The sequence below is a fragment of the Salmo salar genome, chromosome 14 (genome assembly GCF_965601325.2).
Source record: "Salmo salar chromosome 14, fSalSal1, whole genome shotgun sequence".
NCBI lineage: Eukaryota > Metazoa > Chordata > Actinopteri > Salmoniformes > Salmonidae > Salmo > Salmo salar.
The window spans coordinates 12675240-12696683 of NC_138304.1; the positions used below are offsets into that span (position 1 = coordinate 12675240).

General features: G+C 40.5%; 11 non-coding genes across 11 annotated transcripts; all 11 read right to left on the reverse strand.

Moving 5' to 3' along the window:
* Positions 1 to 28: 28 nt before the first annotated feature.
* trnav-aac (transfer RNA valine (anticodon AAC)) lies at positions 29 to 103 on the reverse strand. Its single transcript has one exon. It is a non-coding gene; the product is annotated as a tRNA-Val (tRNA).
* A 1919-nt stretch (positions 104 to 2022) lies between these two features.
* On the reverse strand, positions 2023 to 2095 carry trnav-cac (transfer RNA valine (anticodon CAC)). The gene has a single exon. It is a non-coding gene; the product is annotated as a tRNA-Val (tRNA).
* An 885-nt stretch (positions 2096 to 2980) lies between these two features.
* trnav-aac (transfer RNA valine (anticodon AAC)) lies at positions 2981 to 3053 on the reverse strand. Its single transcript has one exon. It is a non-coding gene; the product is annotated as a tRNA-Val (tRNA).
* A 1932-nt stretch (positions 3054 to 4985) lies between these two features.
* On the reverse strand, positions 4986 to 5058 carry trnav-cac (transfer RNA valine (anticodon CAC)). Its single transcript has one exon. It is a non-coding gene; the product is annotated as a tRNA-Val (tRNA).
* An 885-nt stretch (positions 5059 to 5943) lies between these two features.
* On the reverse strand, positions 5944 to 6016 carry trnav-aac (transfer RNA valine (anticodon AAC)). Its single transcript has one exon. It is a non-coding gene; the product is annotated as a tRNA-Val (tRNA).
* Positions 6017 to 7948: 1932 nt separating this feature from the next.
* trnav-cac (transfer RNA valine (anticodon CAC)) lies at positions 7949 to 8021 on the reverse strand. The gene has a single exon. It is a non-coding gene; the product is annotated as a tRNA-Val (tRNA).
* An 885-nt stretch (positions 8022 to 8906) lies between these two features.
* Positions 8907 to 8979, reverse strand: trnav-aac (transfer RNA valine (anticodon AAC)). Its single transcript has one exon. It is a non-coding gene; the product is annotated as a tRNA-Val (tRNA).
* Positions 8980 to 10019: 1040 nt separating this feature from the next.
* trnav-aac (transfer RNA valine (anticodon AAC)) lies at positions 10020 to 10092 on the reverse strand. Its single transcript has one exon. It is a non-coding gene; the product is annotated as a tRNA-Val (tRNA).
* Positions 10093 to 11925: 1833 nt separating this feature from the next.
* Positions 11926 to 11998, reverse strand: trnav-cac (transfer RNA valine (anticodon CAC)). Its single transcript has one exon. It is a non-coding gene; the product is annotated as a tRNA-Val (tRNA).
* Positions 11999 to 18863: 6865 nt separating this feature from the next.
* trnav-aac (transfer RNA valine (anticodon AAC)) lies at positions 18864 to 18936 on the reverse strand. Its single transcript has one exon. It is a non-coding gene; the product is annotated as a tRNA-Val (tRNA).
* Positions 18937 to 20867: 1931 nt separating this feature from the next.
* trnav-cac (transfer RNA valine (anticodon CAC)) lies at positions 20868 to 20940 on the reverse strand. Its single transcript has one exon. It is a non-coding gene; the product is annotated as a tRNA-Val (tRNA).
* Positions 20941 to 21444: the final 504 nt, after the last annotated feature.

The following is a 21444-nucleotide window of genomic DNA, read 5'->3' on the forward strand; positions in this document are numbered from 1 at the left end:
AATAGGCTTACTGTCTAATTTGTTAAAATGTTTTTCCGCCCGGTCTCGAACCGGGGACCTTTCGCGTGTTAGGCGAACGTGATAACCGCTACACTACGGAAACTACGTGAGTAGGATACTAAGGGTGTGACTTTGGCTGGGTGGGTGGGTGGGTGGGGCATTTATCGCTCTCAGAACCAAATGAAGTCAGAAATGACTTAGTCCATTAATAAGCAATAAGGCTTGAGATCCCGGGAATTATCGTGTGAATAACTCCTGAATAAGGGCTGATTCACCGTAGGGATGGTTTGGCTGAGCAGCCGGCTCTTGGAAGAGTCTTGGTGGTTCCAAACTTCTTCCTTTTAAGAATGATGGAAGCCACTGTGTTCTTGGGTACCTTCAATGCTGCAGAAATGTATCGGTACCCTTCCCCACGTCTGTGCCTCGACACAATCCTGTCTCGGAGCTCTAGGGACAATTCCTTCCACCTCATGGCTTAGTTTATGCTCTGACATGCACTGTCAACTGTGGAACCTTATATAGACAGACAGGTGTGTGCCTTTTCAAATCATGACCAATCCATTGAATTTACCACAGGTGGACTCCAATCAAGTTGTAGAAACATCTCAAGGATGATCAATGGAAACAGGATGGACCTGAGCTCAATTTCCAGACTCATAGCAAAGGGTCTGAAAACGTATGTAAATAAGGTATTTTTTAAATCTTTTTTTATGAATTAAAAATGATATGTTATCGCTTTGTCATTATGGGGTATTGTGTGTAGATAGATTTTATGACTTAATCCGTTTTCAGAATAAGGCTGTAACGTAACAAAATGTGGAAAAAAGTAAGGGGTCTGAATACTTTCCGAATGCACTGTAGCTATGCAGGCTAGCTACTTTTCTTTTGCTAGCCAGCCAACTAAATCTATCACACAATCACATCAAGCAGCTGAAATGACAGAAAACTGTCTGCACTTTTGTTTGTTTTACCTAGGATTATATTGCCATTTCTTTGGATATATCCATTATAATGAACCTGATAAATGAATTTGCCTGGCTCAGAGAAGCTGTCATTCTGGTCACATTCATACACATCGCACGGTGGAGGTCACCAAAAAAACGGCAACATTGATCCACAGGTTGGAGAGGCAGACAGCAAGGTTTAGACAAACCTCAACTGTTTCAAACCATATGCTAGCCTAGGGGCATTGGGAAATATTGTCTAGACCAGTGATATTTAAAGTCGGGGTCGGGGGGACTGCAGTGGGGATATATATATATTCATTATTTAGGAATAAAAAATTATGAGTACAGATTATTGTACGAGACAATATAGAAACGTTTTTGAGAAAGTTAATTAGAAAAAAAGTATTTGATTGGGTAATTGAAGGTTATTTGTTGATGTAAAAAAAAATGTAACGTACCGATTTTAAAGTTGTATTTGGGGTGGGATCACAAGAAATGATTGCAAAAAAATGGGGACCCCAGAAATTCTGGAGGAAAAAATGGTGTCCCTGCTGAAAAGGTTTGAATACCATTGGTCTAGACACATTTTTCCAGGGGAGATGAAGTTTATAAATTGACTGGCTGGGCCGTGGAACAGTGGATGCGCATTTATAAATCTAATGGAACCGCTAACAGGCACTACCTGCAGAATGCTGGGATGGTGGTGCTTCAACTCCCTGCTATTAACCAATTAGCATCCAGGATCCAAACAACCTGTTTTATAACATTGCATTGCCTCTGGTTATTGAAAGACATGTCTAAGACTGGTCTATTCATGTATTCTGCAGGCCTATGTATTTGTTTCGTTTTTTTCAGTTATCACTATCTGCCTCTGGTTAATGAAAGACATGTCTAAGACTGGTCTATTCATGTATTCTGTAGGCCTATGTATTTGTTGAGTTTTTTTTCACTTATCACTATCTGCCTCTGGTTATTGAAAGACATGTCTCAGACTGGTCTATTCATGTATTCTGCAGGCCTATGTATTTGTTTCGTTTTTTTCAGTTCTGTCATCACTATCTGTTTTGTTAAAATTTGTTTCCACCCGGTTTCGAACCGGGGACCTTTCGCGTGTGAGGCGAACGTGATAACCACTACACTACAGAAACTACAAGAAAAAGAGTGGAAGTCATGGAAAATGTTAGGAATGCCCACAAGTCTACCGCCCATAATATCCCAAATAGAGTACCACAGTAGGAGTCATAATACCCATAAGAACTAGCGGTCGAACAGGGAAATGGTTCCAATGGTTTTTCCACCATTCATATTCCCCACAGGGGATTTTAAAAACAGTTAAAAAAGGCCTGTGTTTCTTGTTGGCTTACCCTGGCATGGTAACCGTGTAATTCTCTCTCGGACAAGGTGACTTTTATAAAAAATATTCGCCTGTATTTACCCCCCCAAAATTAAATGCTAATTAACTGCTAATGTGGCTATCATAAAGAACTACAAATGTATTATTTTAAGTGTTTCTAAAATCCCATATGGGAAAAATGAATGGTGGAAAAATGGTTGGAACCATTTCCCTGTTTGACCGCTAGGTTTTATGGGTATTATGACACCTCCACTGTGGTGCTTTCCCCAGTTTTATTTGACAATTTGTATCATGTTAAATATTAGCCACTATCGGGAGCCACTGTCAGTAACAGCCACATACATTTATTTTGGCATACTTTCATTCCGTTGACCTTTCTTTAATCTGTCACATCCTTGTGAATTGTTCCTGAGGGTTGCTAGCATTAGTGAATCATATTAAGCTAAAGTATTGCAATAATTTGGGACATGTAGCCTATTTGAATCATTATGGAACTCAGACCACACATAGCAGGAATTTATTCAGAGCGCCCAAGCTAGCCACCCCAGCAGAGTGCGTTACGCGACTTAAAAGGGTAAGTCTGAATAGCAAATACTGAGAAGTGCGTAGGAAAAGCATGAATTCCTAAATTGGGATCGAGCCCTAAGTGAATAGGTGTACTATCTAATTTGTTAAAATGTGTTTCCGCCCGGTCTCGAACCGGGGACCTTTCGCGTGTTAGGCGAACGTGATAACCGCTACACTACGGAAACTGCGTGAGTAGGATACTAAGGGTGTGACTTTGGCTGGGTGGGTGGGGGGGTGGGGCATTTATCGCTCTCAGAACCAAATGAAGTCAGAAATGACTTAGTCCATTAACTAAGCAATAAGGCTTGAGATCCCGGGAATTATCGTGTGAATAACTCATGAATAAGGGCTGATTCACCGTTTGGATGGTTTGGTTGAGCAGCCGGCTCTTGGAAGAGTCTTGGTGGTTCCAAACTTCTTCCTTTTAAGAATGATGGAAGCCACTGTGTTCTTGGGTACCTTCAATGCTGCAGAAATGTATCGGTACCCTTCCCCACGTCTGTGCCTCGACACAATCCTGTCTCGGAGCTCTAGGGACAATTCCTTCCACCTCATGGCTTAGTTTATGCTCTGACATGCACTGTCAACTGTGGAACCTTATATAGACAGACAGGTGTGTGCCTTTTCAAATCATGACCAATCCATTGAATTTACCACAGGTGGACTCCAATCAAGTTGTAGAAACATCTCAAGGATGATCAATGGAAACAGGATGGACCTGAGCTCAATTTCCAGACTCATAGCAAAGGGTCTGAAAACGTATGTAAATAAGGTATTTTTTAAATCTTTTTTTATGAATTAAAAATGATATGTTATCGCTTTGTCATTATGGGGTATTGTGTGTAGATAGATTTTATTTGACTTAATCCGTTTTCAGAATAAGGCTGTAACGTAACAAAATGTGGAAAAAAGTAAGGGGTCTGAATACTTTCCGAATGCACTGTAGCTATGCAGGCTAGCTACTTTTCTTTTGCTAGCCAGCCAACTAAATCTATCACACAATCACATCAAGCAGCTGAAATGACAGAAAACTGTCTGCACTTTTGTTTGTTTTACCTAGGATTATATTGCCATTTCTTTGGATATATCCATTATAATGAACCTGATAAATGAATTTGCCTGGCTCAGAGAAGCTGTCATTCTGGTCACATTCATACACATCGCACGGTGGAGGTCACCAAAAAAACGGCAACATTGATCCACAGGTTGGAGAGGCAGACAGCAAGGTTTAGACAAACCTCAACTGTTTCAAACCATATGCTAGCCTAGGGGCATTGGGAAATATTGTCTAGACCAGTGATATTTAAAGTCGGGGTCGGGGGGACTGCAGTGGGGATATATATATTCATTATTTAGGAACAAAAAATTATGAGTACAGATTATTGTACGAGACAATATAGAAACGTTTTTGAGAAAGTTAATTAGAAAAAAAGTATTTGATTGGGTAATTGAAGGTTATTTGTTGATGTAAAAAAAAATGTAACGTACCGATTTTAAAGTTGTATTTGGGGTGGGATCACAAGAAATGATTGCAAAAAAATGGGGACCCCAGAAATTCTGGTGGAAAAAATGGTGTCCCTGCTGAAAAGGTTTGAATACCATTGGTCTAGACACATTTTTCCAGGGGAGATGAAGTTTATAAATTGACTGGCTGGGCCGTGGAACAGTGGATGCGCATTCATAAATCTAATGGAACCGCTAACAGGCACTACCTGCAGAATGCTGGGATGGTGGTGCTTCAACTCCCTGCTATTAACCAATTAGCATCCAGGATCCAAACAACCTGTTTTATAACATTGCATTGCCTCTGGTTATTGAAAGACATGTCTAAGACTGGTCTATTCATGTATTCTGCAGGCCTATGTATTTGTTTCGTTTTTTTCAGTTATCACTATCTGCCTCTGGTTAATGAAAGACATGTCTAAGACTGGTGTATTCATGTATTCTGTAGGCCTATGTATTTGTTTAGTTTTTTTTCACTTATCACTATCTGCCTCTGGTTATTGAAAGACATGTCTAATACTGGTCTATTCATGTATTCTGCAGGCCTATGTATTTGTTTCGTTTTTTTCAGTTATGACCCTGTTTCTGTCATCACTATCTGTTTTGTTAAAATTTGTTTCCGCCCGGTTTTGAACCGGGGACCTTTCGCGTGTGAGGCGAACGTGATAACCACTACACTACAGAAACTACAAGAAAAAGAGTGGAAGTCATGGAAAATGTTAGGAATGCCCACAAGTCTACCGCCCATAATATCCCAAATAGAGTACCACAGTAGGAGTCATAATACCCATAAGAACTAGCGGTCGAACAGGGAAATGGTTCCAATCGTTTTTCCACCATTCATATTCCCCACAGGGGATTTTAAAAACAGTTAAAAAAGGCCTGTGTTTCTTGTTGGCTTACCCTGGCATGGTAACCGTGTAATTCTCTCTCGGACAAGGTGACTTTTATAAAAAATATTCGCCTGTATTTACCCCCCCAAAATTAAATGCTAATTAACTGCTAATGTGGCTATCATAAAGAACTACAAATGTATTATTTTAAGTGTTTCTAAAATCCCATATGGGAAAAATGAATGGTGGAAAAATGGTTGGAACCATTTCCCTGTTTGACCGCTAGGTTTTATGGGTATTATGACACCTCCACTGTGGGGCTTTCCCCAGTTTTATTTGACAATTTGTATCATGTTAAATATTAGCCACTATCGGGAGCCACTGTCAGTAACAGCCACATACATTTATTTTGGCATACTTTCATTCCGTTGACCTTTCTTTAATCTGTCACATCCTTGTGAATTGTTCCTGAGGGTTGCTAGCATTAGTGAATCATATTAAGCTAAAGTATTGCAATAATTTGGGACATGTAGCCTATTTGAATCATTATGGAACTCAGACCACACGTAGCAGGAATTTATTCAGAGCGCCCAAGCTAGCCACCCCAGCAGAGTGCGTTACGCGACTTAAAAGGGTAAGTCTGAATAGCAAATACTGAGAAGTGCGTAGGAAAAGCATGAATTCCTAAATTGGGATCGAGCCCTAAGTGAATAGGTGTACTATCTAATTTGTTAAAATGTGTTTCCGCCCGGTCTCGAACCGGGGACCTTTCGCATGTTAGGCGAACGTGATAACCGCTACACTACGGAAACTGCTTGAGTAGCATACTAAGGGTGTGACTTTGGCTGGGTGGGTGGGTGGGTGGGGCATTTATCGCTCTCAGAACCAATTGAAGTCAGAAATGACTTAGTCCATTAACTAAGCAATAAGGCTTGAGATCCCGGGAATTATCGTGTGAATAACTCCTGAATAAGGGCTGATTCACCGTAGGGATGGTTTGGCTGAGCAGCCGGCTCTTGGAAGAGTATTGGTGGTTCCAAACTTCTTCCTTTTAAGAATGATGGAAGCCACTGTGTTCTTGGGTACCTTCAATGCTGCAGAAATGTATCGGTACCCTTCCCCACGTCTGTGCCTCGACACAATCCTGTCTCGGAGCTCTAGGGACAATTCCTTCCACCTCATGGCTTAGTTTATGCTCTGACATGCACTGTCAACTGTGGAACCTTATATAGACAGACAGGTGTGTGCCTTTTCAAATCATGACCAATCCATTGAATTTACCACAGGTGGACTCCAATCAAGTTGTAGAAACATCTCAAGGATGATCAATGGAAACAGGATGGACCTGAGCTCAATTTCCAGACTCATAGCAAAGGGTCTGAAAACGTATGTAAATAAGGTATTTTTTAAATCTTTTTTTATGAATTAAAAATGATATGTTATCGCTTTGTCATTATTGGGTATTGTGTGTAGATAGATTTTATTTGACTTAATCCGTTTTCAGAATAAGGCTGTAACGTAACAAAATGTGGAAAAAAGTAAGGGGTCTGAATACTTTCCGAATGCACTGTAGCTATGCAGGCTAGCTACTTTTCCTTTGCTAGCCAGCCAACTAAATCTATCACACAATCACATCAAGCAGCTGAAATGACAGAAAACTGTCTGCACTTTTGTTTGTTTTACCTAGGATTATATTGCCATTTCTTTGGATATATCCATTATAATGAACCTGATAAATGAATTTGCCTGGCTCAGAGAAGCTGTCATTCTGGTCACATTCATACACATCGCACGGTGGAGGTCACCAAAAAAACGGCAACATTGATCCACAGGTTGGAGAGGCAGACAGCAAGGTTTAGACAAACCTCAACTGTTTCAAACCATATGCTAGCCTAGGGGCATTGGGAAATATTGTCTAGACCAGTGATATTTAAAGTCGGGGTCGGGGGGACTGCAGTGGGGATATATATATTCATTATTTAGGAACAAAAAATTATGAGTACAGATTATTGTACGAGACAATATAGAAACGTTTTTGAGAAAGTTAATTAGAAAAAAAGTATTTGATTGGGTAATTGAAGGTTATTTGTTGATGTAAAAAAAAATGTAACGTACCGATTTTAAAGTTGTATTTGGGGTGGGATCACAAGAAATGATTGCAAAAAAATGGGGACCCCAGAAATTCTGGAGGAAAAAATGGTGTCCCTGCTGAAAAGGTTTGAATACCATTGGTCTAGACACATTTTTCCAGGGGAGATGAAGTTTATAAATTGACTGGCTGGGCCGTGGAACAGTGGATGCGCATTTATAAATCTAATGGAACCGCTAACAGCCACTACCTGCAGAATGCTGGGATGGTGGTGCTTCAACTCCCTGCTATTAACCAATTAGCATCCAGGATCCAAACAACCTGTTTTATAACATTGCATTGCCTCTGGTTATTGAAAGACATGTCTAAGACTGGTCTATTCATTTATTCTGCAGGCCTATGTATTTGTTTCGTTTTTTTCAGTTATCACTATCTGCCTCTGGTTAATGAAAGACATGTCTAAGACTGGTCTATTCATGTATTCTGTAGGCCTATGTATTTGTTTAGTTTTTTTTCACTTATCACTATCTGCCTCTGGTTATTGAAAGACATGTCTAAGACTGGTCTATTCATGTATTCTGCAGGCCTATGTATTTGTTTCGTTTTTTTCAGTTATGACCCTGTTTCTGTCATCACTATCTGTTTTGTTAAAATTTGTTTCCGCCCGGTTTCGAACCGGGGACCTTTCGCGTGTGAGGCGAACGTGATAACCACTACACTACAGAAACTACAAGAAAAAGAGTGGAAGTCATGGAAAATGTTAGGAATGCCCACAAGTCTACCGCCCATAATATCCCATATAGAGTACCACAGTAGGAGTCATAATACCCATAAGAACTAGCGGTCGAACAGGGAAATGGTTCCAATCGTTTTTCCACCATTCATATTCCCCACAGGGGATTTTAAAAACAGTTAAAAAAGGCCTGTGTTTCTTGTTGGCTTACCCTGGCATGGTAACCGTGTAATTCTCTCTCGGACAAGGTGACTTTTATAAAAAATATTCGCCTGTATTTACCCCCCCAAAATTAAATGCTAATTAACTGCTAATGTGGCTATCATAAAGAACTACAAATGTATTATTTTAAGTGTTTCTAAAATCCCATATGGGAAAAATGAATGGTGGAAAAATGGTTGGAACCATTTCCCTGTTTGACCGCTAGGTTTTATGGGTATTATGACACCTCCACTGTGGGGCTTTCCCCAGTTTTATTTGACAATTTGTATCATGTTAAATATTAGCCACTATCGGGAGCCACTGTCAGTAACAGCCACATACATTTATTTTGGCATACTTTCATTCCGTTGACCTTTCTTTAATCTGTCACATCCTTGTGAATTGTTCCTGAGGATTGCTAGCATTAGTGAATCATATTAAGCTAAAGTATTGCAATAATTTGGGACATGTAGCCTATTTGAATCATTATGGAACTCAGACCACACGTAGCAGGAATTTATTCAGAGCGCCCAAGCTAGCCACCCCAGCAGAGTGCGTTACGCGACTTAAAAGGGTAAGTCTGAATAGCAAATACTGAGAAGTGCGTAGGAAAAGCATGAATTCCTAAATTGGGATCGAGCCCTAAGTGAATAGGTGTACTATCTAATTTGTTAAAATGTGTTTCCGCCCGGTCTCGAACCGGGGACCTTTCGCGTGTTAGGCGAACTTGATAACCGCTACACTACGGAAACTGCGTGAGTAGGATACTAAGGGTGTGACTTTGGCTGGGTGGGTGGGTGGGTGGGGCATTTATCGCTCTCAGAACCAAATGAAGTCAGAAATGACTTAGTCCATTAACTAAGCAATAAGGCTTGAGATCCCGGGAATTATCGTGTGAATAACTCCTGAATAAGGTCTGATTCACCGTAGGGATGGTTTGGCTGAGCAGCCGGCTCTTGGAAGAGTCTTGGTGGTTCCAAACTTCTTCCTTTTAAGAATGATGGAAGCCACTGTGTTCTTGGGTACCTTCAATGCTGCAGAAATGTATCGGTACCCTTCCCCACGTCTGTGCCTCGACACAATCCTGTCTCGGAGCTCTAGGGACAATTTCTTGTTGGCTTACCCTGGCATGGTAACCGTGTAATTCTCTCTCGGACAAGGTGACTTTTATAAAAAATATTCGCCTGTATTTACCCCCCCAAAATTAAATGCTAATTAACTGCTAATGTGGCTATCATAAAGAACTACAAATGTATTATTTTTAGTGTTTCTAAAATCCCATATGGGAAAAATGAATGGTGGAAAAATGGTTGGAACCATTTCCCTGTTTGACCGCTAGGTTTTATGGGTATTATGACACCTCCACTGTGGGGCTTTCCCCAGTTTTATTTGACAATTTGTATCATGTTAAATATTAGCCACTATCGGGAGCCACTGTCAGTAACAGCCACATACATTTATTTTGGCATACTTTCATTCCGTTGACCTTTCTTTAATCTGTCACATCCTTGTGAATTGTTCCTGAGGATTGCTAGCATTAGTGAATCATATTAAGCTAAAGTATTGCAATAATTTGGGACATGTAGCCTATTTGAATCATTATGGAACTCAGACCACACGTAGCAGGAATTTATTCAGAGCGCCCAAGCTAGCCACCCCAGCAGAGTGCGTTACGCGACTTAAAAGGGTAAGTCTGAATAGCAAATACTGAGAAGTGCGTAGGAAAAGCATGAATTCCTAAATTGGGATCGAGCCCTAAGTGAATAGGTGTACTATCTAATTTGTTAAAATGTGTTTCCGCCCGGTCTCGAACCGGGGACCTTTCGCGTGTTAGGCGAACGTGATAACCACTACACTACGGAAACTGCATGAGTAGCATCCTAAGGGTGTGACTTTGGCTGGGTGGGTGGGTGGGGCATTTATCGCTCTCAGAACCAATGAAGTCAGAAATGACTTAGTCCATTAACTAAGCAATAAGGCTTGAGATCCCGGGAATTATCGTGTGAATAACTCCTGAATAAGGGCTGATTCACCGTAGGGATGGTTTGGCTGAGCAGCCGGCTCTTGGAAGAGTCTTGGTGGTTCCAAACTTCTTCCTTTTAAGGATGATGGAAGCCACTGTGTTCTTGGGTACCTTCAATGCTGCAGAAATGTATCGGTACCCTTCCCCACGTCTGTGCCTCGACACAATCCTGTCTCGGAGCTCTAGGGACAATTCCTTCCACCTCATGGCTTAGTTTATGCTCTGACATGCACTGTCAACTGTGGAACCTTATATAGACTGACAGGTGTGTGCCTTTTCAAATCATGACCAATCCATTGAATTTACCACAGGTGGACTCCAATCAAGTTGTAGAAACATCTCAAGGATGATCAATGGAAACAGGATGGACCTGAGCTCAATTTCCAGACTCATAGCAAAGGGTCTGAAAACGTATGTAAATAAGGTATTTTTTAAATCTTTTTTTTTTAATTAAAAATGATATGTTATCGCTTTGTCATTATGGGGTATTGTGTGTAGATAGATTTTATTTGACTTAATCCGTTTTCAGAATAAGGCTGTAACGTAACAAAATGTGGAAAAAAGTAAGGGGTCTAAATACTTTCCGAATGCACTGTAGCTATGCAGGCTAGCTACTTTTCCTTTGCTAGCCAGCCAACTAAATCTATCACACAATCACATCAAGCAGCTGAAATGACAGAAAACTGTCTGCACTTTTGTTTGTTTTACCTAGGATTATATTGCCATTTCTTTGGATATATCCATTATAATGACCCTGATAAATGAATTTGCCTGGCTCAGAGAAGCTGTCATTCTGGTCACATTCATACACATCGCACGGTGGAGGTCATCAAAAAAACGGCAACATTGATCCACAGGTTGGAGAGGCAGACAGCAAGGTTTAGACAAACCTCAACTGTTTCAAACCATATGCTAGCCTAGGGGCATTGGGAAATATTGTCTAGACCAGTGATATTTAAAGTCGGGGTCGGGGGGACTGCAGTGGGGATATATATATTTATTATTTAGGAACAAAAAATTACGAGTACAGATTATTGTACGAGACAATATAGAAACGTTTTTGAGAAAGTTAATTAGAAAAAAAGTATTTGATTGGGTAATTGAAGGTTATTTGTTGATGTAAAAAAAAATGTAACGTACCGATTTTAAAGTTGTATTTGGGGTGGGATCACAAGAAATGATTGCAAAAAAATGGGGACCCCAGAAATTCTGGAGGAAAAAATGGTGTCCCTGCTGAAAAGGTTTGAATACCATTGGTCTAGACACATTTTTCCAGGGGAGATGAAGTTTATAAATTGACTGGCTGGGCCGTGGGACAGTGGATGCGCATTTATAAATCTAATGGAACCGCTAACAGGCACTACCCGCAGAATGCTGGGATGGTGGTGCTTCAACTCCCTGCTATTAACCAATTAGCATCCAGGATCCAAACAACCTGTTTTATAACATTGCATTGCCTCTGGTTATTGAAAGACATGTCTAAGACTGGTCTATTCATGTATTCTGCAGGCCTATGTATTTGTTTCGTTTTTTTTCAGTTATCACTATCTGCCTCTGGTTAATGAAAGACATGTCTAAGACTGGTCTATTCATGTATTCTGCAGGCCTATGTATTTGTTTCGTTTTTTTCAGTTATGACCCTGTTTCTGTCATCACTATCTGTTTTGTTAAAATTTGTTTCCGCCCGGTTTCGAACCGGGGACCTTTCGCGTGTGAGGCGAACGTGATAACCACTACACTACGGAAACTGTGAGAAAAAGGGTGGAAGTCATGGAAAATGTTAGGAATGCCCACAAGTCTACCGCCCATAATATCCCAAATAGAGTACCACAGTGGGAGTCATAATACCCATAAGAACTAGCGGTCGAACAGGGAAATGGTTCCAATCGTTTTTCCACCATTCATATTCCCCACAGGGGATTTTAAAAACTATTCAAAAAGGCCTGTGTTTCTTGTTGGCTTACCCTGGCATGGTAACCGTGTAATTCTCTCTAGGACAAGGTGACTTTTATAAAAAATGCTAATTAACTGCTAATGTGGCTATCATAAAGAACTACAAATGTATTATTTTAAGTGTTTCTAAAATCCCATATGGGAAAAATGAATGGTGGAAAAATGGTTGGAACCATTTCCCTGTTTGACCGCTAGGTTTTATGGGTATTATGACACCTCCACTGTGGGGCTTTCCCCAGTTTTATTTGACAATTTGTATCATGTTAAATATTAGCCACTATCGGGAGCCACTGTCAGTAACAGCCACATACATTTATTTTGGCATACTTTCATTCCGTTGACCTTTCTTTAATCTGTCACATCCTTGTGAATTGTTCCTGAGGGTTGCTAGCATTAGTGAATCATATTAAGCTAAAGTATTGCAATAATTTGGGACATGTAGCCTATTTGAATCATTATGGAACTCAGACCACACGTAGCAGGAATTTATTCAGAGCGCCCAAGCTAGCCACCCCAGCAGAGTGCGTTACGCGACTTAAAAGGGTAAGTCTGAATAGCAAATACTGAGAAGTGCGTAGGAAAAGCATGAATTCCTAAATTGGGATCGAGCCCTAAGTGAATAGGCTTACTGTCTAATTTGTTAAAATGTGTTTCCGCCCGGTCTCGAACCGGGGACCTTTCGCGTGTTAGGCGATGGTGATAACAGCTACACTACGGAAACTGCATGAGTAGGATACTAAGGGTGTGACTTTGGCTGGGTGGGTGGGTGGGTGGGTGGGGCATTTATCGCTCTCAGAACCAAATGAAGTCAGAAATGACTTAGTCCATTAACTAAGCAATAAGGCTTGAGATCCCGGGAATTATCGTGTGAATAACTCCTGAATAAGGGCTGATTCACCGTAGGGATGGTTTGGCTGAGCAGCCGGCTCTTGGAAGAGTCTTGGTGGTTCCAAACTTCTTCCTTTTAAGAATGATGGAAGCCACTGTGTTCTTGGGTACCTTCAATGCTGCAGAAATGTATCGGTACCCTTCCCCACGTCTGTGCCTCGACACAATCCTCTCTCGGAGCTCTAGGGACAATTCCTTCCACCTCATGGCTTAGTTTATGCTCTGACATGCACTGTCAACTGTGGAACCTTATATAGACAGACAGGTGTGTGGCTTTTCAAATCATGACCGATCCATTGAATTTACCACAGGTGGACTCCAATCAAGTTGTAGAAACATCTCAAGGATGATCAATGGAAACAGGATGGACCTGAGCTCAATTTCCAGCCTCATAGCAAAGGGTCTGAAAACGTATGTAAATAAGGTATTTTTTAAATCTTTTTTTATGAATTAAAAATGATATGTTATCGCTTTGTCATTATGGGGTATTGTGTGTAGATAGATTTTATTTGACTTAATCCGTTTTCAGAATAAGGCTGTAACGTAACAAAATGTGGAAAAAAGTAAGGGGTCTGAATATTTTCCGAATGCACTGTAGCTATGCAGGCTAGCTACTTTTCCTTTGCTAGCCAGCCAACTAAATCTATCACACAATCACATCAAGCAGCTGAAATGACAGAAAACTGTCTGCACTTTTGTTTGTTTTACCTAGGATTATATTGCCATTTCTTTGGATATATCCATTATAATGACCGTGATAAATTAATTTGCCTGGCTCAGAGAAGCTGTCATTCTGGTCACATTCATACACATCGCACGGTGGAGGTCATCAAAAAAACAGCAACATTGATCCACAGGTTGGAGAGGCAGACAGCAAGGTTTAGACAAACCTCAACTGTTTCAAACCATATGCTAGCCTAGGGGCATTGGGAAATATTGTCTAGACCAGTGATATTTAAAGTCGGGGTCGGGGGACTGCAGTGGGGATATATATATTTATTATTTAGGAACAAAAAATTACGAGTACAGATTATTGTACGAGACAATATAGAAACGTTTTTGAGAAAGTTAATTAGAAAAAAAGTATTTGATTGGGTAATTGAAGGTTATTTGTTGATGTAAAAAAAAATGTAACATACCGATTTTAAAGTTGTATTTGGGGTGGGATCACAAGAAATGATTGCAAAAAAATGGGGACCCCAGAAATTCTGGAGGAAAAAATGGTGTCCCTGCTGAAAAGGTTTGAATACCATTGGTCTAGACACATTTTTCCAGGGGAGATGAAGTTTATAAATTGACTGGCTGGGCCGTGGGACAGTGGATGCGCATTTATAAATCTAATGGAACCGCTAACAGGCACTACCCGCAGAATGCTGGGATGGTGGTGCTTCAACTCCCTGCTATTAACCAATTAGCATCCAGGATCCAAACAACCTGTTTTATAACATTGCATTGCCTCTGGTTATTGAAAGACATGTCTAAGACTGGTCTATTCATGTATTCTGCAGGCCTATGTATTTGTTTCGTTTTTTTTCAGTTATCACTATCTGCCTCTGGTTAATGAAAGACATGTCTAAGACTGGTCTATTCATGTATTCTGCAGGCCTATGTATTTGTTTCGTTTTTTTCAGTTATGACCCTGTTTCTGTCATCACTATCTGTTTTGTTAAAATTTGCTTTCGCCCGGTTTCGAACCGGGGACCTTTCGCATGTGAGGAGACTGGGATAACCACTACACTACGGAAACTGCAAGAAAAAGAGTGGAAGTCATGGAAAATGTTAGGAATGCCCACAAGTCTACTGCCCATAATATCCCATATAGAGTACCACAGTAGGAGTCATAATACCCATGAGAACTAGCGGTCGAACAGGGAAATGGTTCCAATCGTTTTTCCACCATTCATATTCCCCACAGGGGATTTTAAAAACAGTTAAAAAAGGCCTGTGTTTCTTGTTGGCTTACCCTGGCATGGTAACCGTGTAATTCTCTCTAGGACAAGGTGACTTTTATAAAAAATATTCGCCTGTATTTACCCCCCCAAAATTAAATGCTAATTAACTGCTAATGTGGCTATCATAAAGAACTACAAATGTATTATTTTAAGTGTTTCTAAAATCCCATATGGGAAAAATGAATGGTGGAAAAATGGTTGGAACCATTTCCCTGTTTGACCGCTAGGTTTTATGGGTATTATGACACCTCCACTGTGGGGCTTTCCCCAGTTTTATTTGACAATTTGTATCATGTTAAATATTAGCCACTATCGGGAGCCACTGTCAGTAACAGCCACATACATTTATTTTGGCATACTTTCATTCCGTTGACCTTTCTTTAATCTGTCACATCCTTGTGAATTGTTCCTGAGGGTTGCTAGCATTAGTGAATCATATTAAGCTAAAGTATTGCAATAATTTGGGACATGTAGCCTATTTGAATCATTATGGAACTCAGACCACACGTAGCAGGAATTTATTCAGAGCGCCCAAGCTAGCCACCCCAGCAGAGTGCGTTACGCGACTTAAAAGGGTAAGTCTGAATAGCAAATACTGAGAAGTGCGTAGGAAAAGCATGAATTCCTAAATTGGGATCGAGCCCTAAGTGAATAGGCTTACTGTCTAATTTGTTAAAATGTGTTTCCGCCCGGTCTCGAACCGGGGACCTTTCGCGTGTTAGGCGATGGTGATAACAGCTACACTACGGAAACTGCATGAGTAGGATACTAAGGGTGTGACTTTGGCTGGGTGGGTGGGTGGGTGGGTGGGTGGGTGGGGCATTTATCGCTCTCAGAACCAAATGAAGTCAGAAATGACTTAGTCCATTAACTAAGCAATAAGGCTTGAGATCCCGGGAATTATCGTGTGAATAACTCCTGAATAAGGGCTGATTCACCGTAGGGATGGTTTGGCTGAGCAGCCGGCTCTTGGAAGAGTCTTGGTGGTTCCAAACTTCTTCCTTTTAAGAATGATGGAAGCCACTGTGTTCTTGGGTACCTTCAATGCTGCAGAAATGTATCGGTACCCTTCCCCACGTCTGTGCCTCGACACAATCCTCTCTCGGAGCTCTAGGGACAATTCCTTCCACCTCATGGCTTAGTTTATGCTCTGACATGCACTGTCAACTGTGGAACCTTATATAGACAGACAGGTGTGTGGCTTTTCAAATCATGACCGATCCATTGAATTTACCACAGGTGGACTCCAATCAAGTTGTAGAAACATCTCAAGGATGATCAATGGAAACAGGATGGACCTGAGCTCAATTTCCAGCCTCATAGCAAAGGGTCTGAAAACGTATGTAAATAAGGTATTTTTTAAATCTTTTTTTATGAATTAAAAATGATATGTTATCGCTTTGTCATTATGGGGTATTGTGTGTAGATAGATTTTATTTGACTTAATCCGTTTTCAGAATAAGGCTGTAACGTAACAAAATGTGGAAAAAAGTAAGGGGTCTGAATATTTTCCGAATGCACTGTAGCTATGCAGGCTAGCTACTTTTCCTTTGCTAGCCAGCCAACTAAATCTATCACACAATCACATCAAGCAGCTGAAATGACAGAAAACTGTCTGCACTTTTGTTTGTTTTACCTAGGATTATATTGCCATTTCTTTGGATATATCCATTATAATGACCGTGATAAATTAATTTGCCTGGCTCAGAGAAGCTGTCATTCTGGTCACATTCATACACATCGCACGGTGGAGGTCATCAAAAAAACAGCAACATTGATCCACAGGTTGGAGAGGCAGACAGCAAGGTTTAGACAAACCTCAACTGTTTCAAACCATATGCTAGCCTAGGGGCATTGGGAAATATTGTCTAGACCAGTGATATTTAAAGTCGGGGTCGGGGGACTGCAGTGGGGATATATATATTTATTATTTAGGAACAAAAAATTACGAGTACAGATTATTGTACGAGACAATATAGAAACGTTTTTGAGAAAGTTAATTAGAAAAAAAGTATTTGATTGGGTAATTGAAGGTTATTTGTTGATGTAAAAAAAAATGTAACGTACCGATTTTAAAGTTGTATTTGGGGTGGGATCACAAGAAATGATTGCAAAAAAATGGGGACCCCAGAAATTCTGGAGGAAAAAATGGTGTCCCTGCTGAAAAGGTTTGAATACCATTGGTCTAGACACATTTTTCCAGGGGAGATGAAGTTTATAAATTGACTGGCTGGGCCGTGGGACAGTGGATGCGCATTTATAAATCTAATGGAACCGCTAACAGGCACTACCCGCAGAATGCTGGGATGGTGGTGCTTCAACTCCCTGCTATTAACCAATTAGCATCCAGGATCCAAACAACCTGTTTTATAACATTGCATTGCCTCTGGTTATTGAAAGACATGTCTAAGACTGGTCTATTCATGTATTCTGCAGGCCTATGTATTTGTTTCGTTTTTTTTCAGTTATCACTATCTGCCTCTGGTTAATGAAAGACATGTCTAAGACTGGTCTATTCATGTATTCTGCAGGCCTATGTATTTGTTTCGTTTTTTTCAGTTATGACCCTGTTTCTGTCATCACTATCTGTTTTGTTAAAATTTGCTTTCGCCCGGTTTCGAACCGGGGACCTTTCGCGTGTGAGGAGACTGGGATAACCACTACACTACGGAAACTGCAAGAAAAAGAGTGGAAGTCATGGAAAATGTTAGGAATGCCCACAAGTCTACTGCCCATAATATCCCATATAGAGTACCACAGTAGGAGTCATAATACCCATGAGAACTAGCGGTCGAACAGGGAAATGGTTCCAATCGTTTTTCCACCATTCATATTCCCCACAGGGGATTTTAAAAACAGTTAAAAAAGGCCTGTGTTTCTTGTTGGCTTACCCTGGCATGGTAACCGTGTAATTCTCTCTAGGACAAGGTGACTTTTATAAAAAATATTCGCCTGTATTTACCCCCCCAAAATTAAGAGTGGAAGTCATGGAAAATGTTAGGAATGCCCACAAGTCTACCACCCATAATATCCCAAATAGAGTACCACAGTAGGAGTCATAATACCCATAAGAACTAGCGGTCGAACAGGGAAATGGTTCCAATCGTTTTTCCACCATTCATATTCCCCACAGGGGATTTTAAAAACTATTCAAAAAGGCCTGTGTTTCTTGTTGGCTTACCCTGGCATGGTAACCGTGTAATTCTCTCTAGGACAAGGTGACTTTTATAAAAAAAATGCTACTTAACTGCTAATGTGGCTATCATAAAGAACTACAAATGTATTATTTTAAGTGTTTCTAAAATCCCATATGGGAAAAATGAATGGTGGAAAAATGGTTGGAACCATTTCCCTGTTTGACCGCTAGGTTTTATGGGTATTATGACACCTCCACTGTGGGGCTTTCCCCAGTTTTATTTGACAATTTGTATCATGTTAAATATTAGCCACTATCGGGAGCCACTGTCAGTAACAGCCACATACATTTATTTTGGCATACTTTCATTCCGTTGACCTTTCTTTAATCTGTCACATCCTTGTGAATTGTTCCTGAGGGTTGCTAGCATTAGTGAATCATATTAAGCTAAAGTATTGCAATAATTTGGGACATGTAGCCTATTTGAATCATTATGGAACTCAGACCACACGTAGCAGGAATTTATTCAGAGCGCCCAAGCTAGCCACCCCAGCAGAGTGCGTTACGCGACTTAAAAGGGTAAGTCTGAATAGCAAATACTGAGAAGTGCGTAGGAAAAGCATGAATTCCTAAATTGGGATCGAGCCCTAAGTGAATAGGCTTACTGTCTAATTTGTTAAAATGTGTTTCCGCCCGGTCTCGAACCGGGGACCTTTCGCGTGTTAGGCGAACGTGATAACCACTACACTACGGAAACTGCATGAGTAGGATACTAAGGGTGTGACTTTGGCTGGGTGGGTGGGTGGGTGGGGCATTTATCGCTCTCAGAACCAAATGAAGTCAGAAATGACTTAGTCCATTAACTAAGCAATAAGGCTTGAGATCCCGGGAATTATCGTGTGAATAACTCCTGAATAAGGGCTGATTCACCGTAGGGATGGTTTGGCTGAGCAGCCGGCTCTTGGAAGAGTCTTGGTGGTTCCAAACTTCTTCCTTTTAAGAATGATGGAAGCCACTGTGTTCTTGGGTACCTTCAATGCTGCAGAAATGTATCGGTACCCTTCCCCACGTCTGTGCCTCGACACAATCCTCTCTCGGAGCTCTAGGGACAATTCCTTCCACCTCATGGCTTAGTTTATGCTCTGACATGCACTGTCAACTGTGGAACCTTATATAGACAGACAGGTGTGTGCCTTTTCAAATCATGACCAATCCATTGAATTTACCACAGGTGGACTCCAATCAAGTTGTAGAAACATCTCAAGGATGATCAATGGAAACAGGATGGACCTGAGCTCAATTTCCAGCCTCATAGCAAAGGGTCTGAAAACGTATGTAAATAAGGTATTTTTTAAATCTTTTTTTATGAATTAAAAATGATATGTTATCGCTTTGTCATTATGGGGTATTGTGTGTAGATAGATTTTATTTGACTTAATCCGTTTTCAGAATAAGGCTGTAACGTAACAAAATGTGGAAAAAAGTAAGGGGTCTGAATACTTTCCGAATGCACTGTAGCTATGCAGGCTAGCTACTTTTCCTTTGCTAGCCAGCCAACTAAATCTATCACACAATCACATCAAGCAGCTGAAATGACAGAAAACTGTCTGCACTTTTGTTTGTTTTACCTAGGATTATATTGCCATTTCTTTGGATATATCCATTATAATGACCCTGATAAATGAATTTGCCTGGCTCAGAGAAGCTGTCATTCTGGTCACATTCATACACATCGCACGGTGGAGGTCATCAAAAAAACGGCAACATTGATCCACAGGTTGGAGAGGCAGACAGCAAGGTTTAGACAAACCTCAACTGTTTCAAACCATATGCTAGCCTAGGGGCATTGGGAAATATTGTCTAGACCAGTGATATTTAAAGTCGGGGTCGGGGGGACTGCAGTGGGGATATATATATTCATTATTTAGGAACAAAAAATTATGAGTACAGATTATTGTACGAGACAATATAGAAACGTTTTTGAGAAAGTTAATTAGAAAAAAAGTATTTGATTGGGTAATTGAAGGTTATTTGTTGATGTAAAAAAAAATGTAACGTACCGATTTTAAAGTTGTATTTGGGGTGGGATCACAAGAAATGATTGCAAAAAAATGGGGACCCCAGAAATTCTGGAGGAAAAAATGGTGTCCCTGCTGAAAAGGTTTGAATACCATTGGTCTAGACACATTTTTCCAGGGGAGATGAAGTTTATAAATTGACTGGCTGGGCCGTGGGACAGTGGATGCGCATTTATAAATCTAATGGAACCGCTAACAGGCACTACCCGCAGAATGCTGGGATGGTGGTGCTTCAACTCCCTGCTATTAACCAATTAGCATCCAGGATCCAAACAACCTGTTTTATAACATTGCATTGCCTCTGGTTATTGAAAGACATGTCTAAGACTGGTCTATTCATGTATTCTGCAGGCCTATGTATTTGTTTCGTTTTTTTCAGTTATCACTATCTGCCTCTGGTTAATGAAAGACATGTCTAAGACTGGTCTATTCATGTATTCTGTAGGCCTATGTATTTGTTTCGTTTTTTTCAGTTATCACTATCTGCCTCTGGTTAATGAAAGACATGTCTAAGACTGGTCTATTCATGTATTCTGCAGGCCTATGTATTTGTTTCGTTTTTTTCAGTTATGACCCTGTTTCTGTCATCACTATCTGTTTTGTTAAAATTTGTTTCCGCCCGGTTTCGAACCGGGGACCTTTCGCGTGTGAGGCAAACGTGATAACCACTACACTACGGAAACTGCGAGAGAAAGAGTGGAAGTCATGGAAAATGTTAGGAATGCCCACAAGTCTACCGCCCATAATATCCCAAATAGAGTACCACAGTAGGAGTCATAATACCCATAAGAACTAGCGGTCGAACAGGGAAATGGTTCCAATCGTTTTTCCACCATTCATATTCCCCACAGGGGATTTTAAAAACTATTCAAAAAGGCCTGTGTTTCTTGTTGGCTTACCCTGGCATGGTAACCGTGTAATTCTCTCTAGGACAAGGTGACTTTTATAAAAAATGCTAATTAACTGCTAATGTGGCTATCATAAAGAACTACAAATGTATTATTTTAAGTGTTTCTAAAATCCCATATGGGAAAAATGAATGGTGGAAAAATGGTTGGAACCATTTCCCTGTTTGACCGCTAGGTTTTATGGGTATTATGACACCTCCACTGTGGGGCTTTCCCCAGTTTTATTTGACAATTTGTATCATGTTAAATATTAGCCACTATCGGGAGCCACTGTCAGTA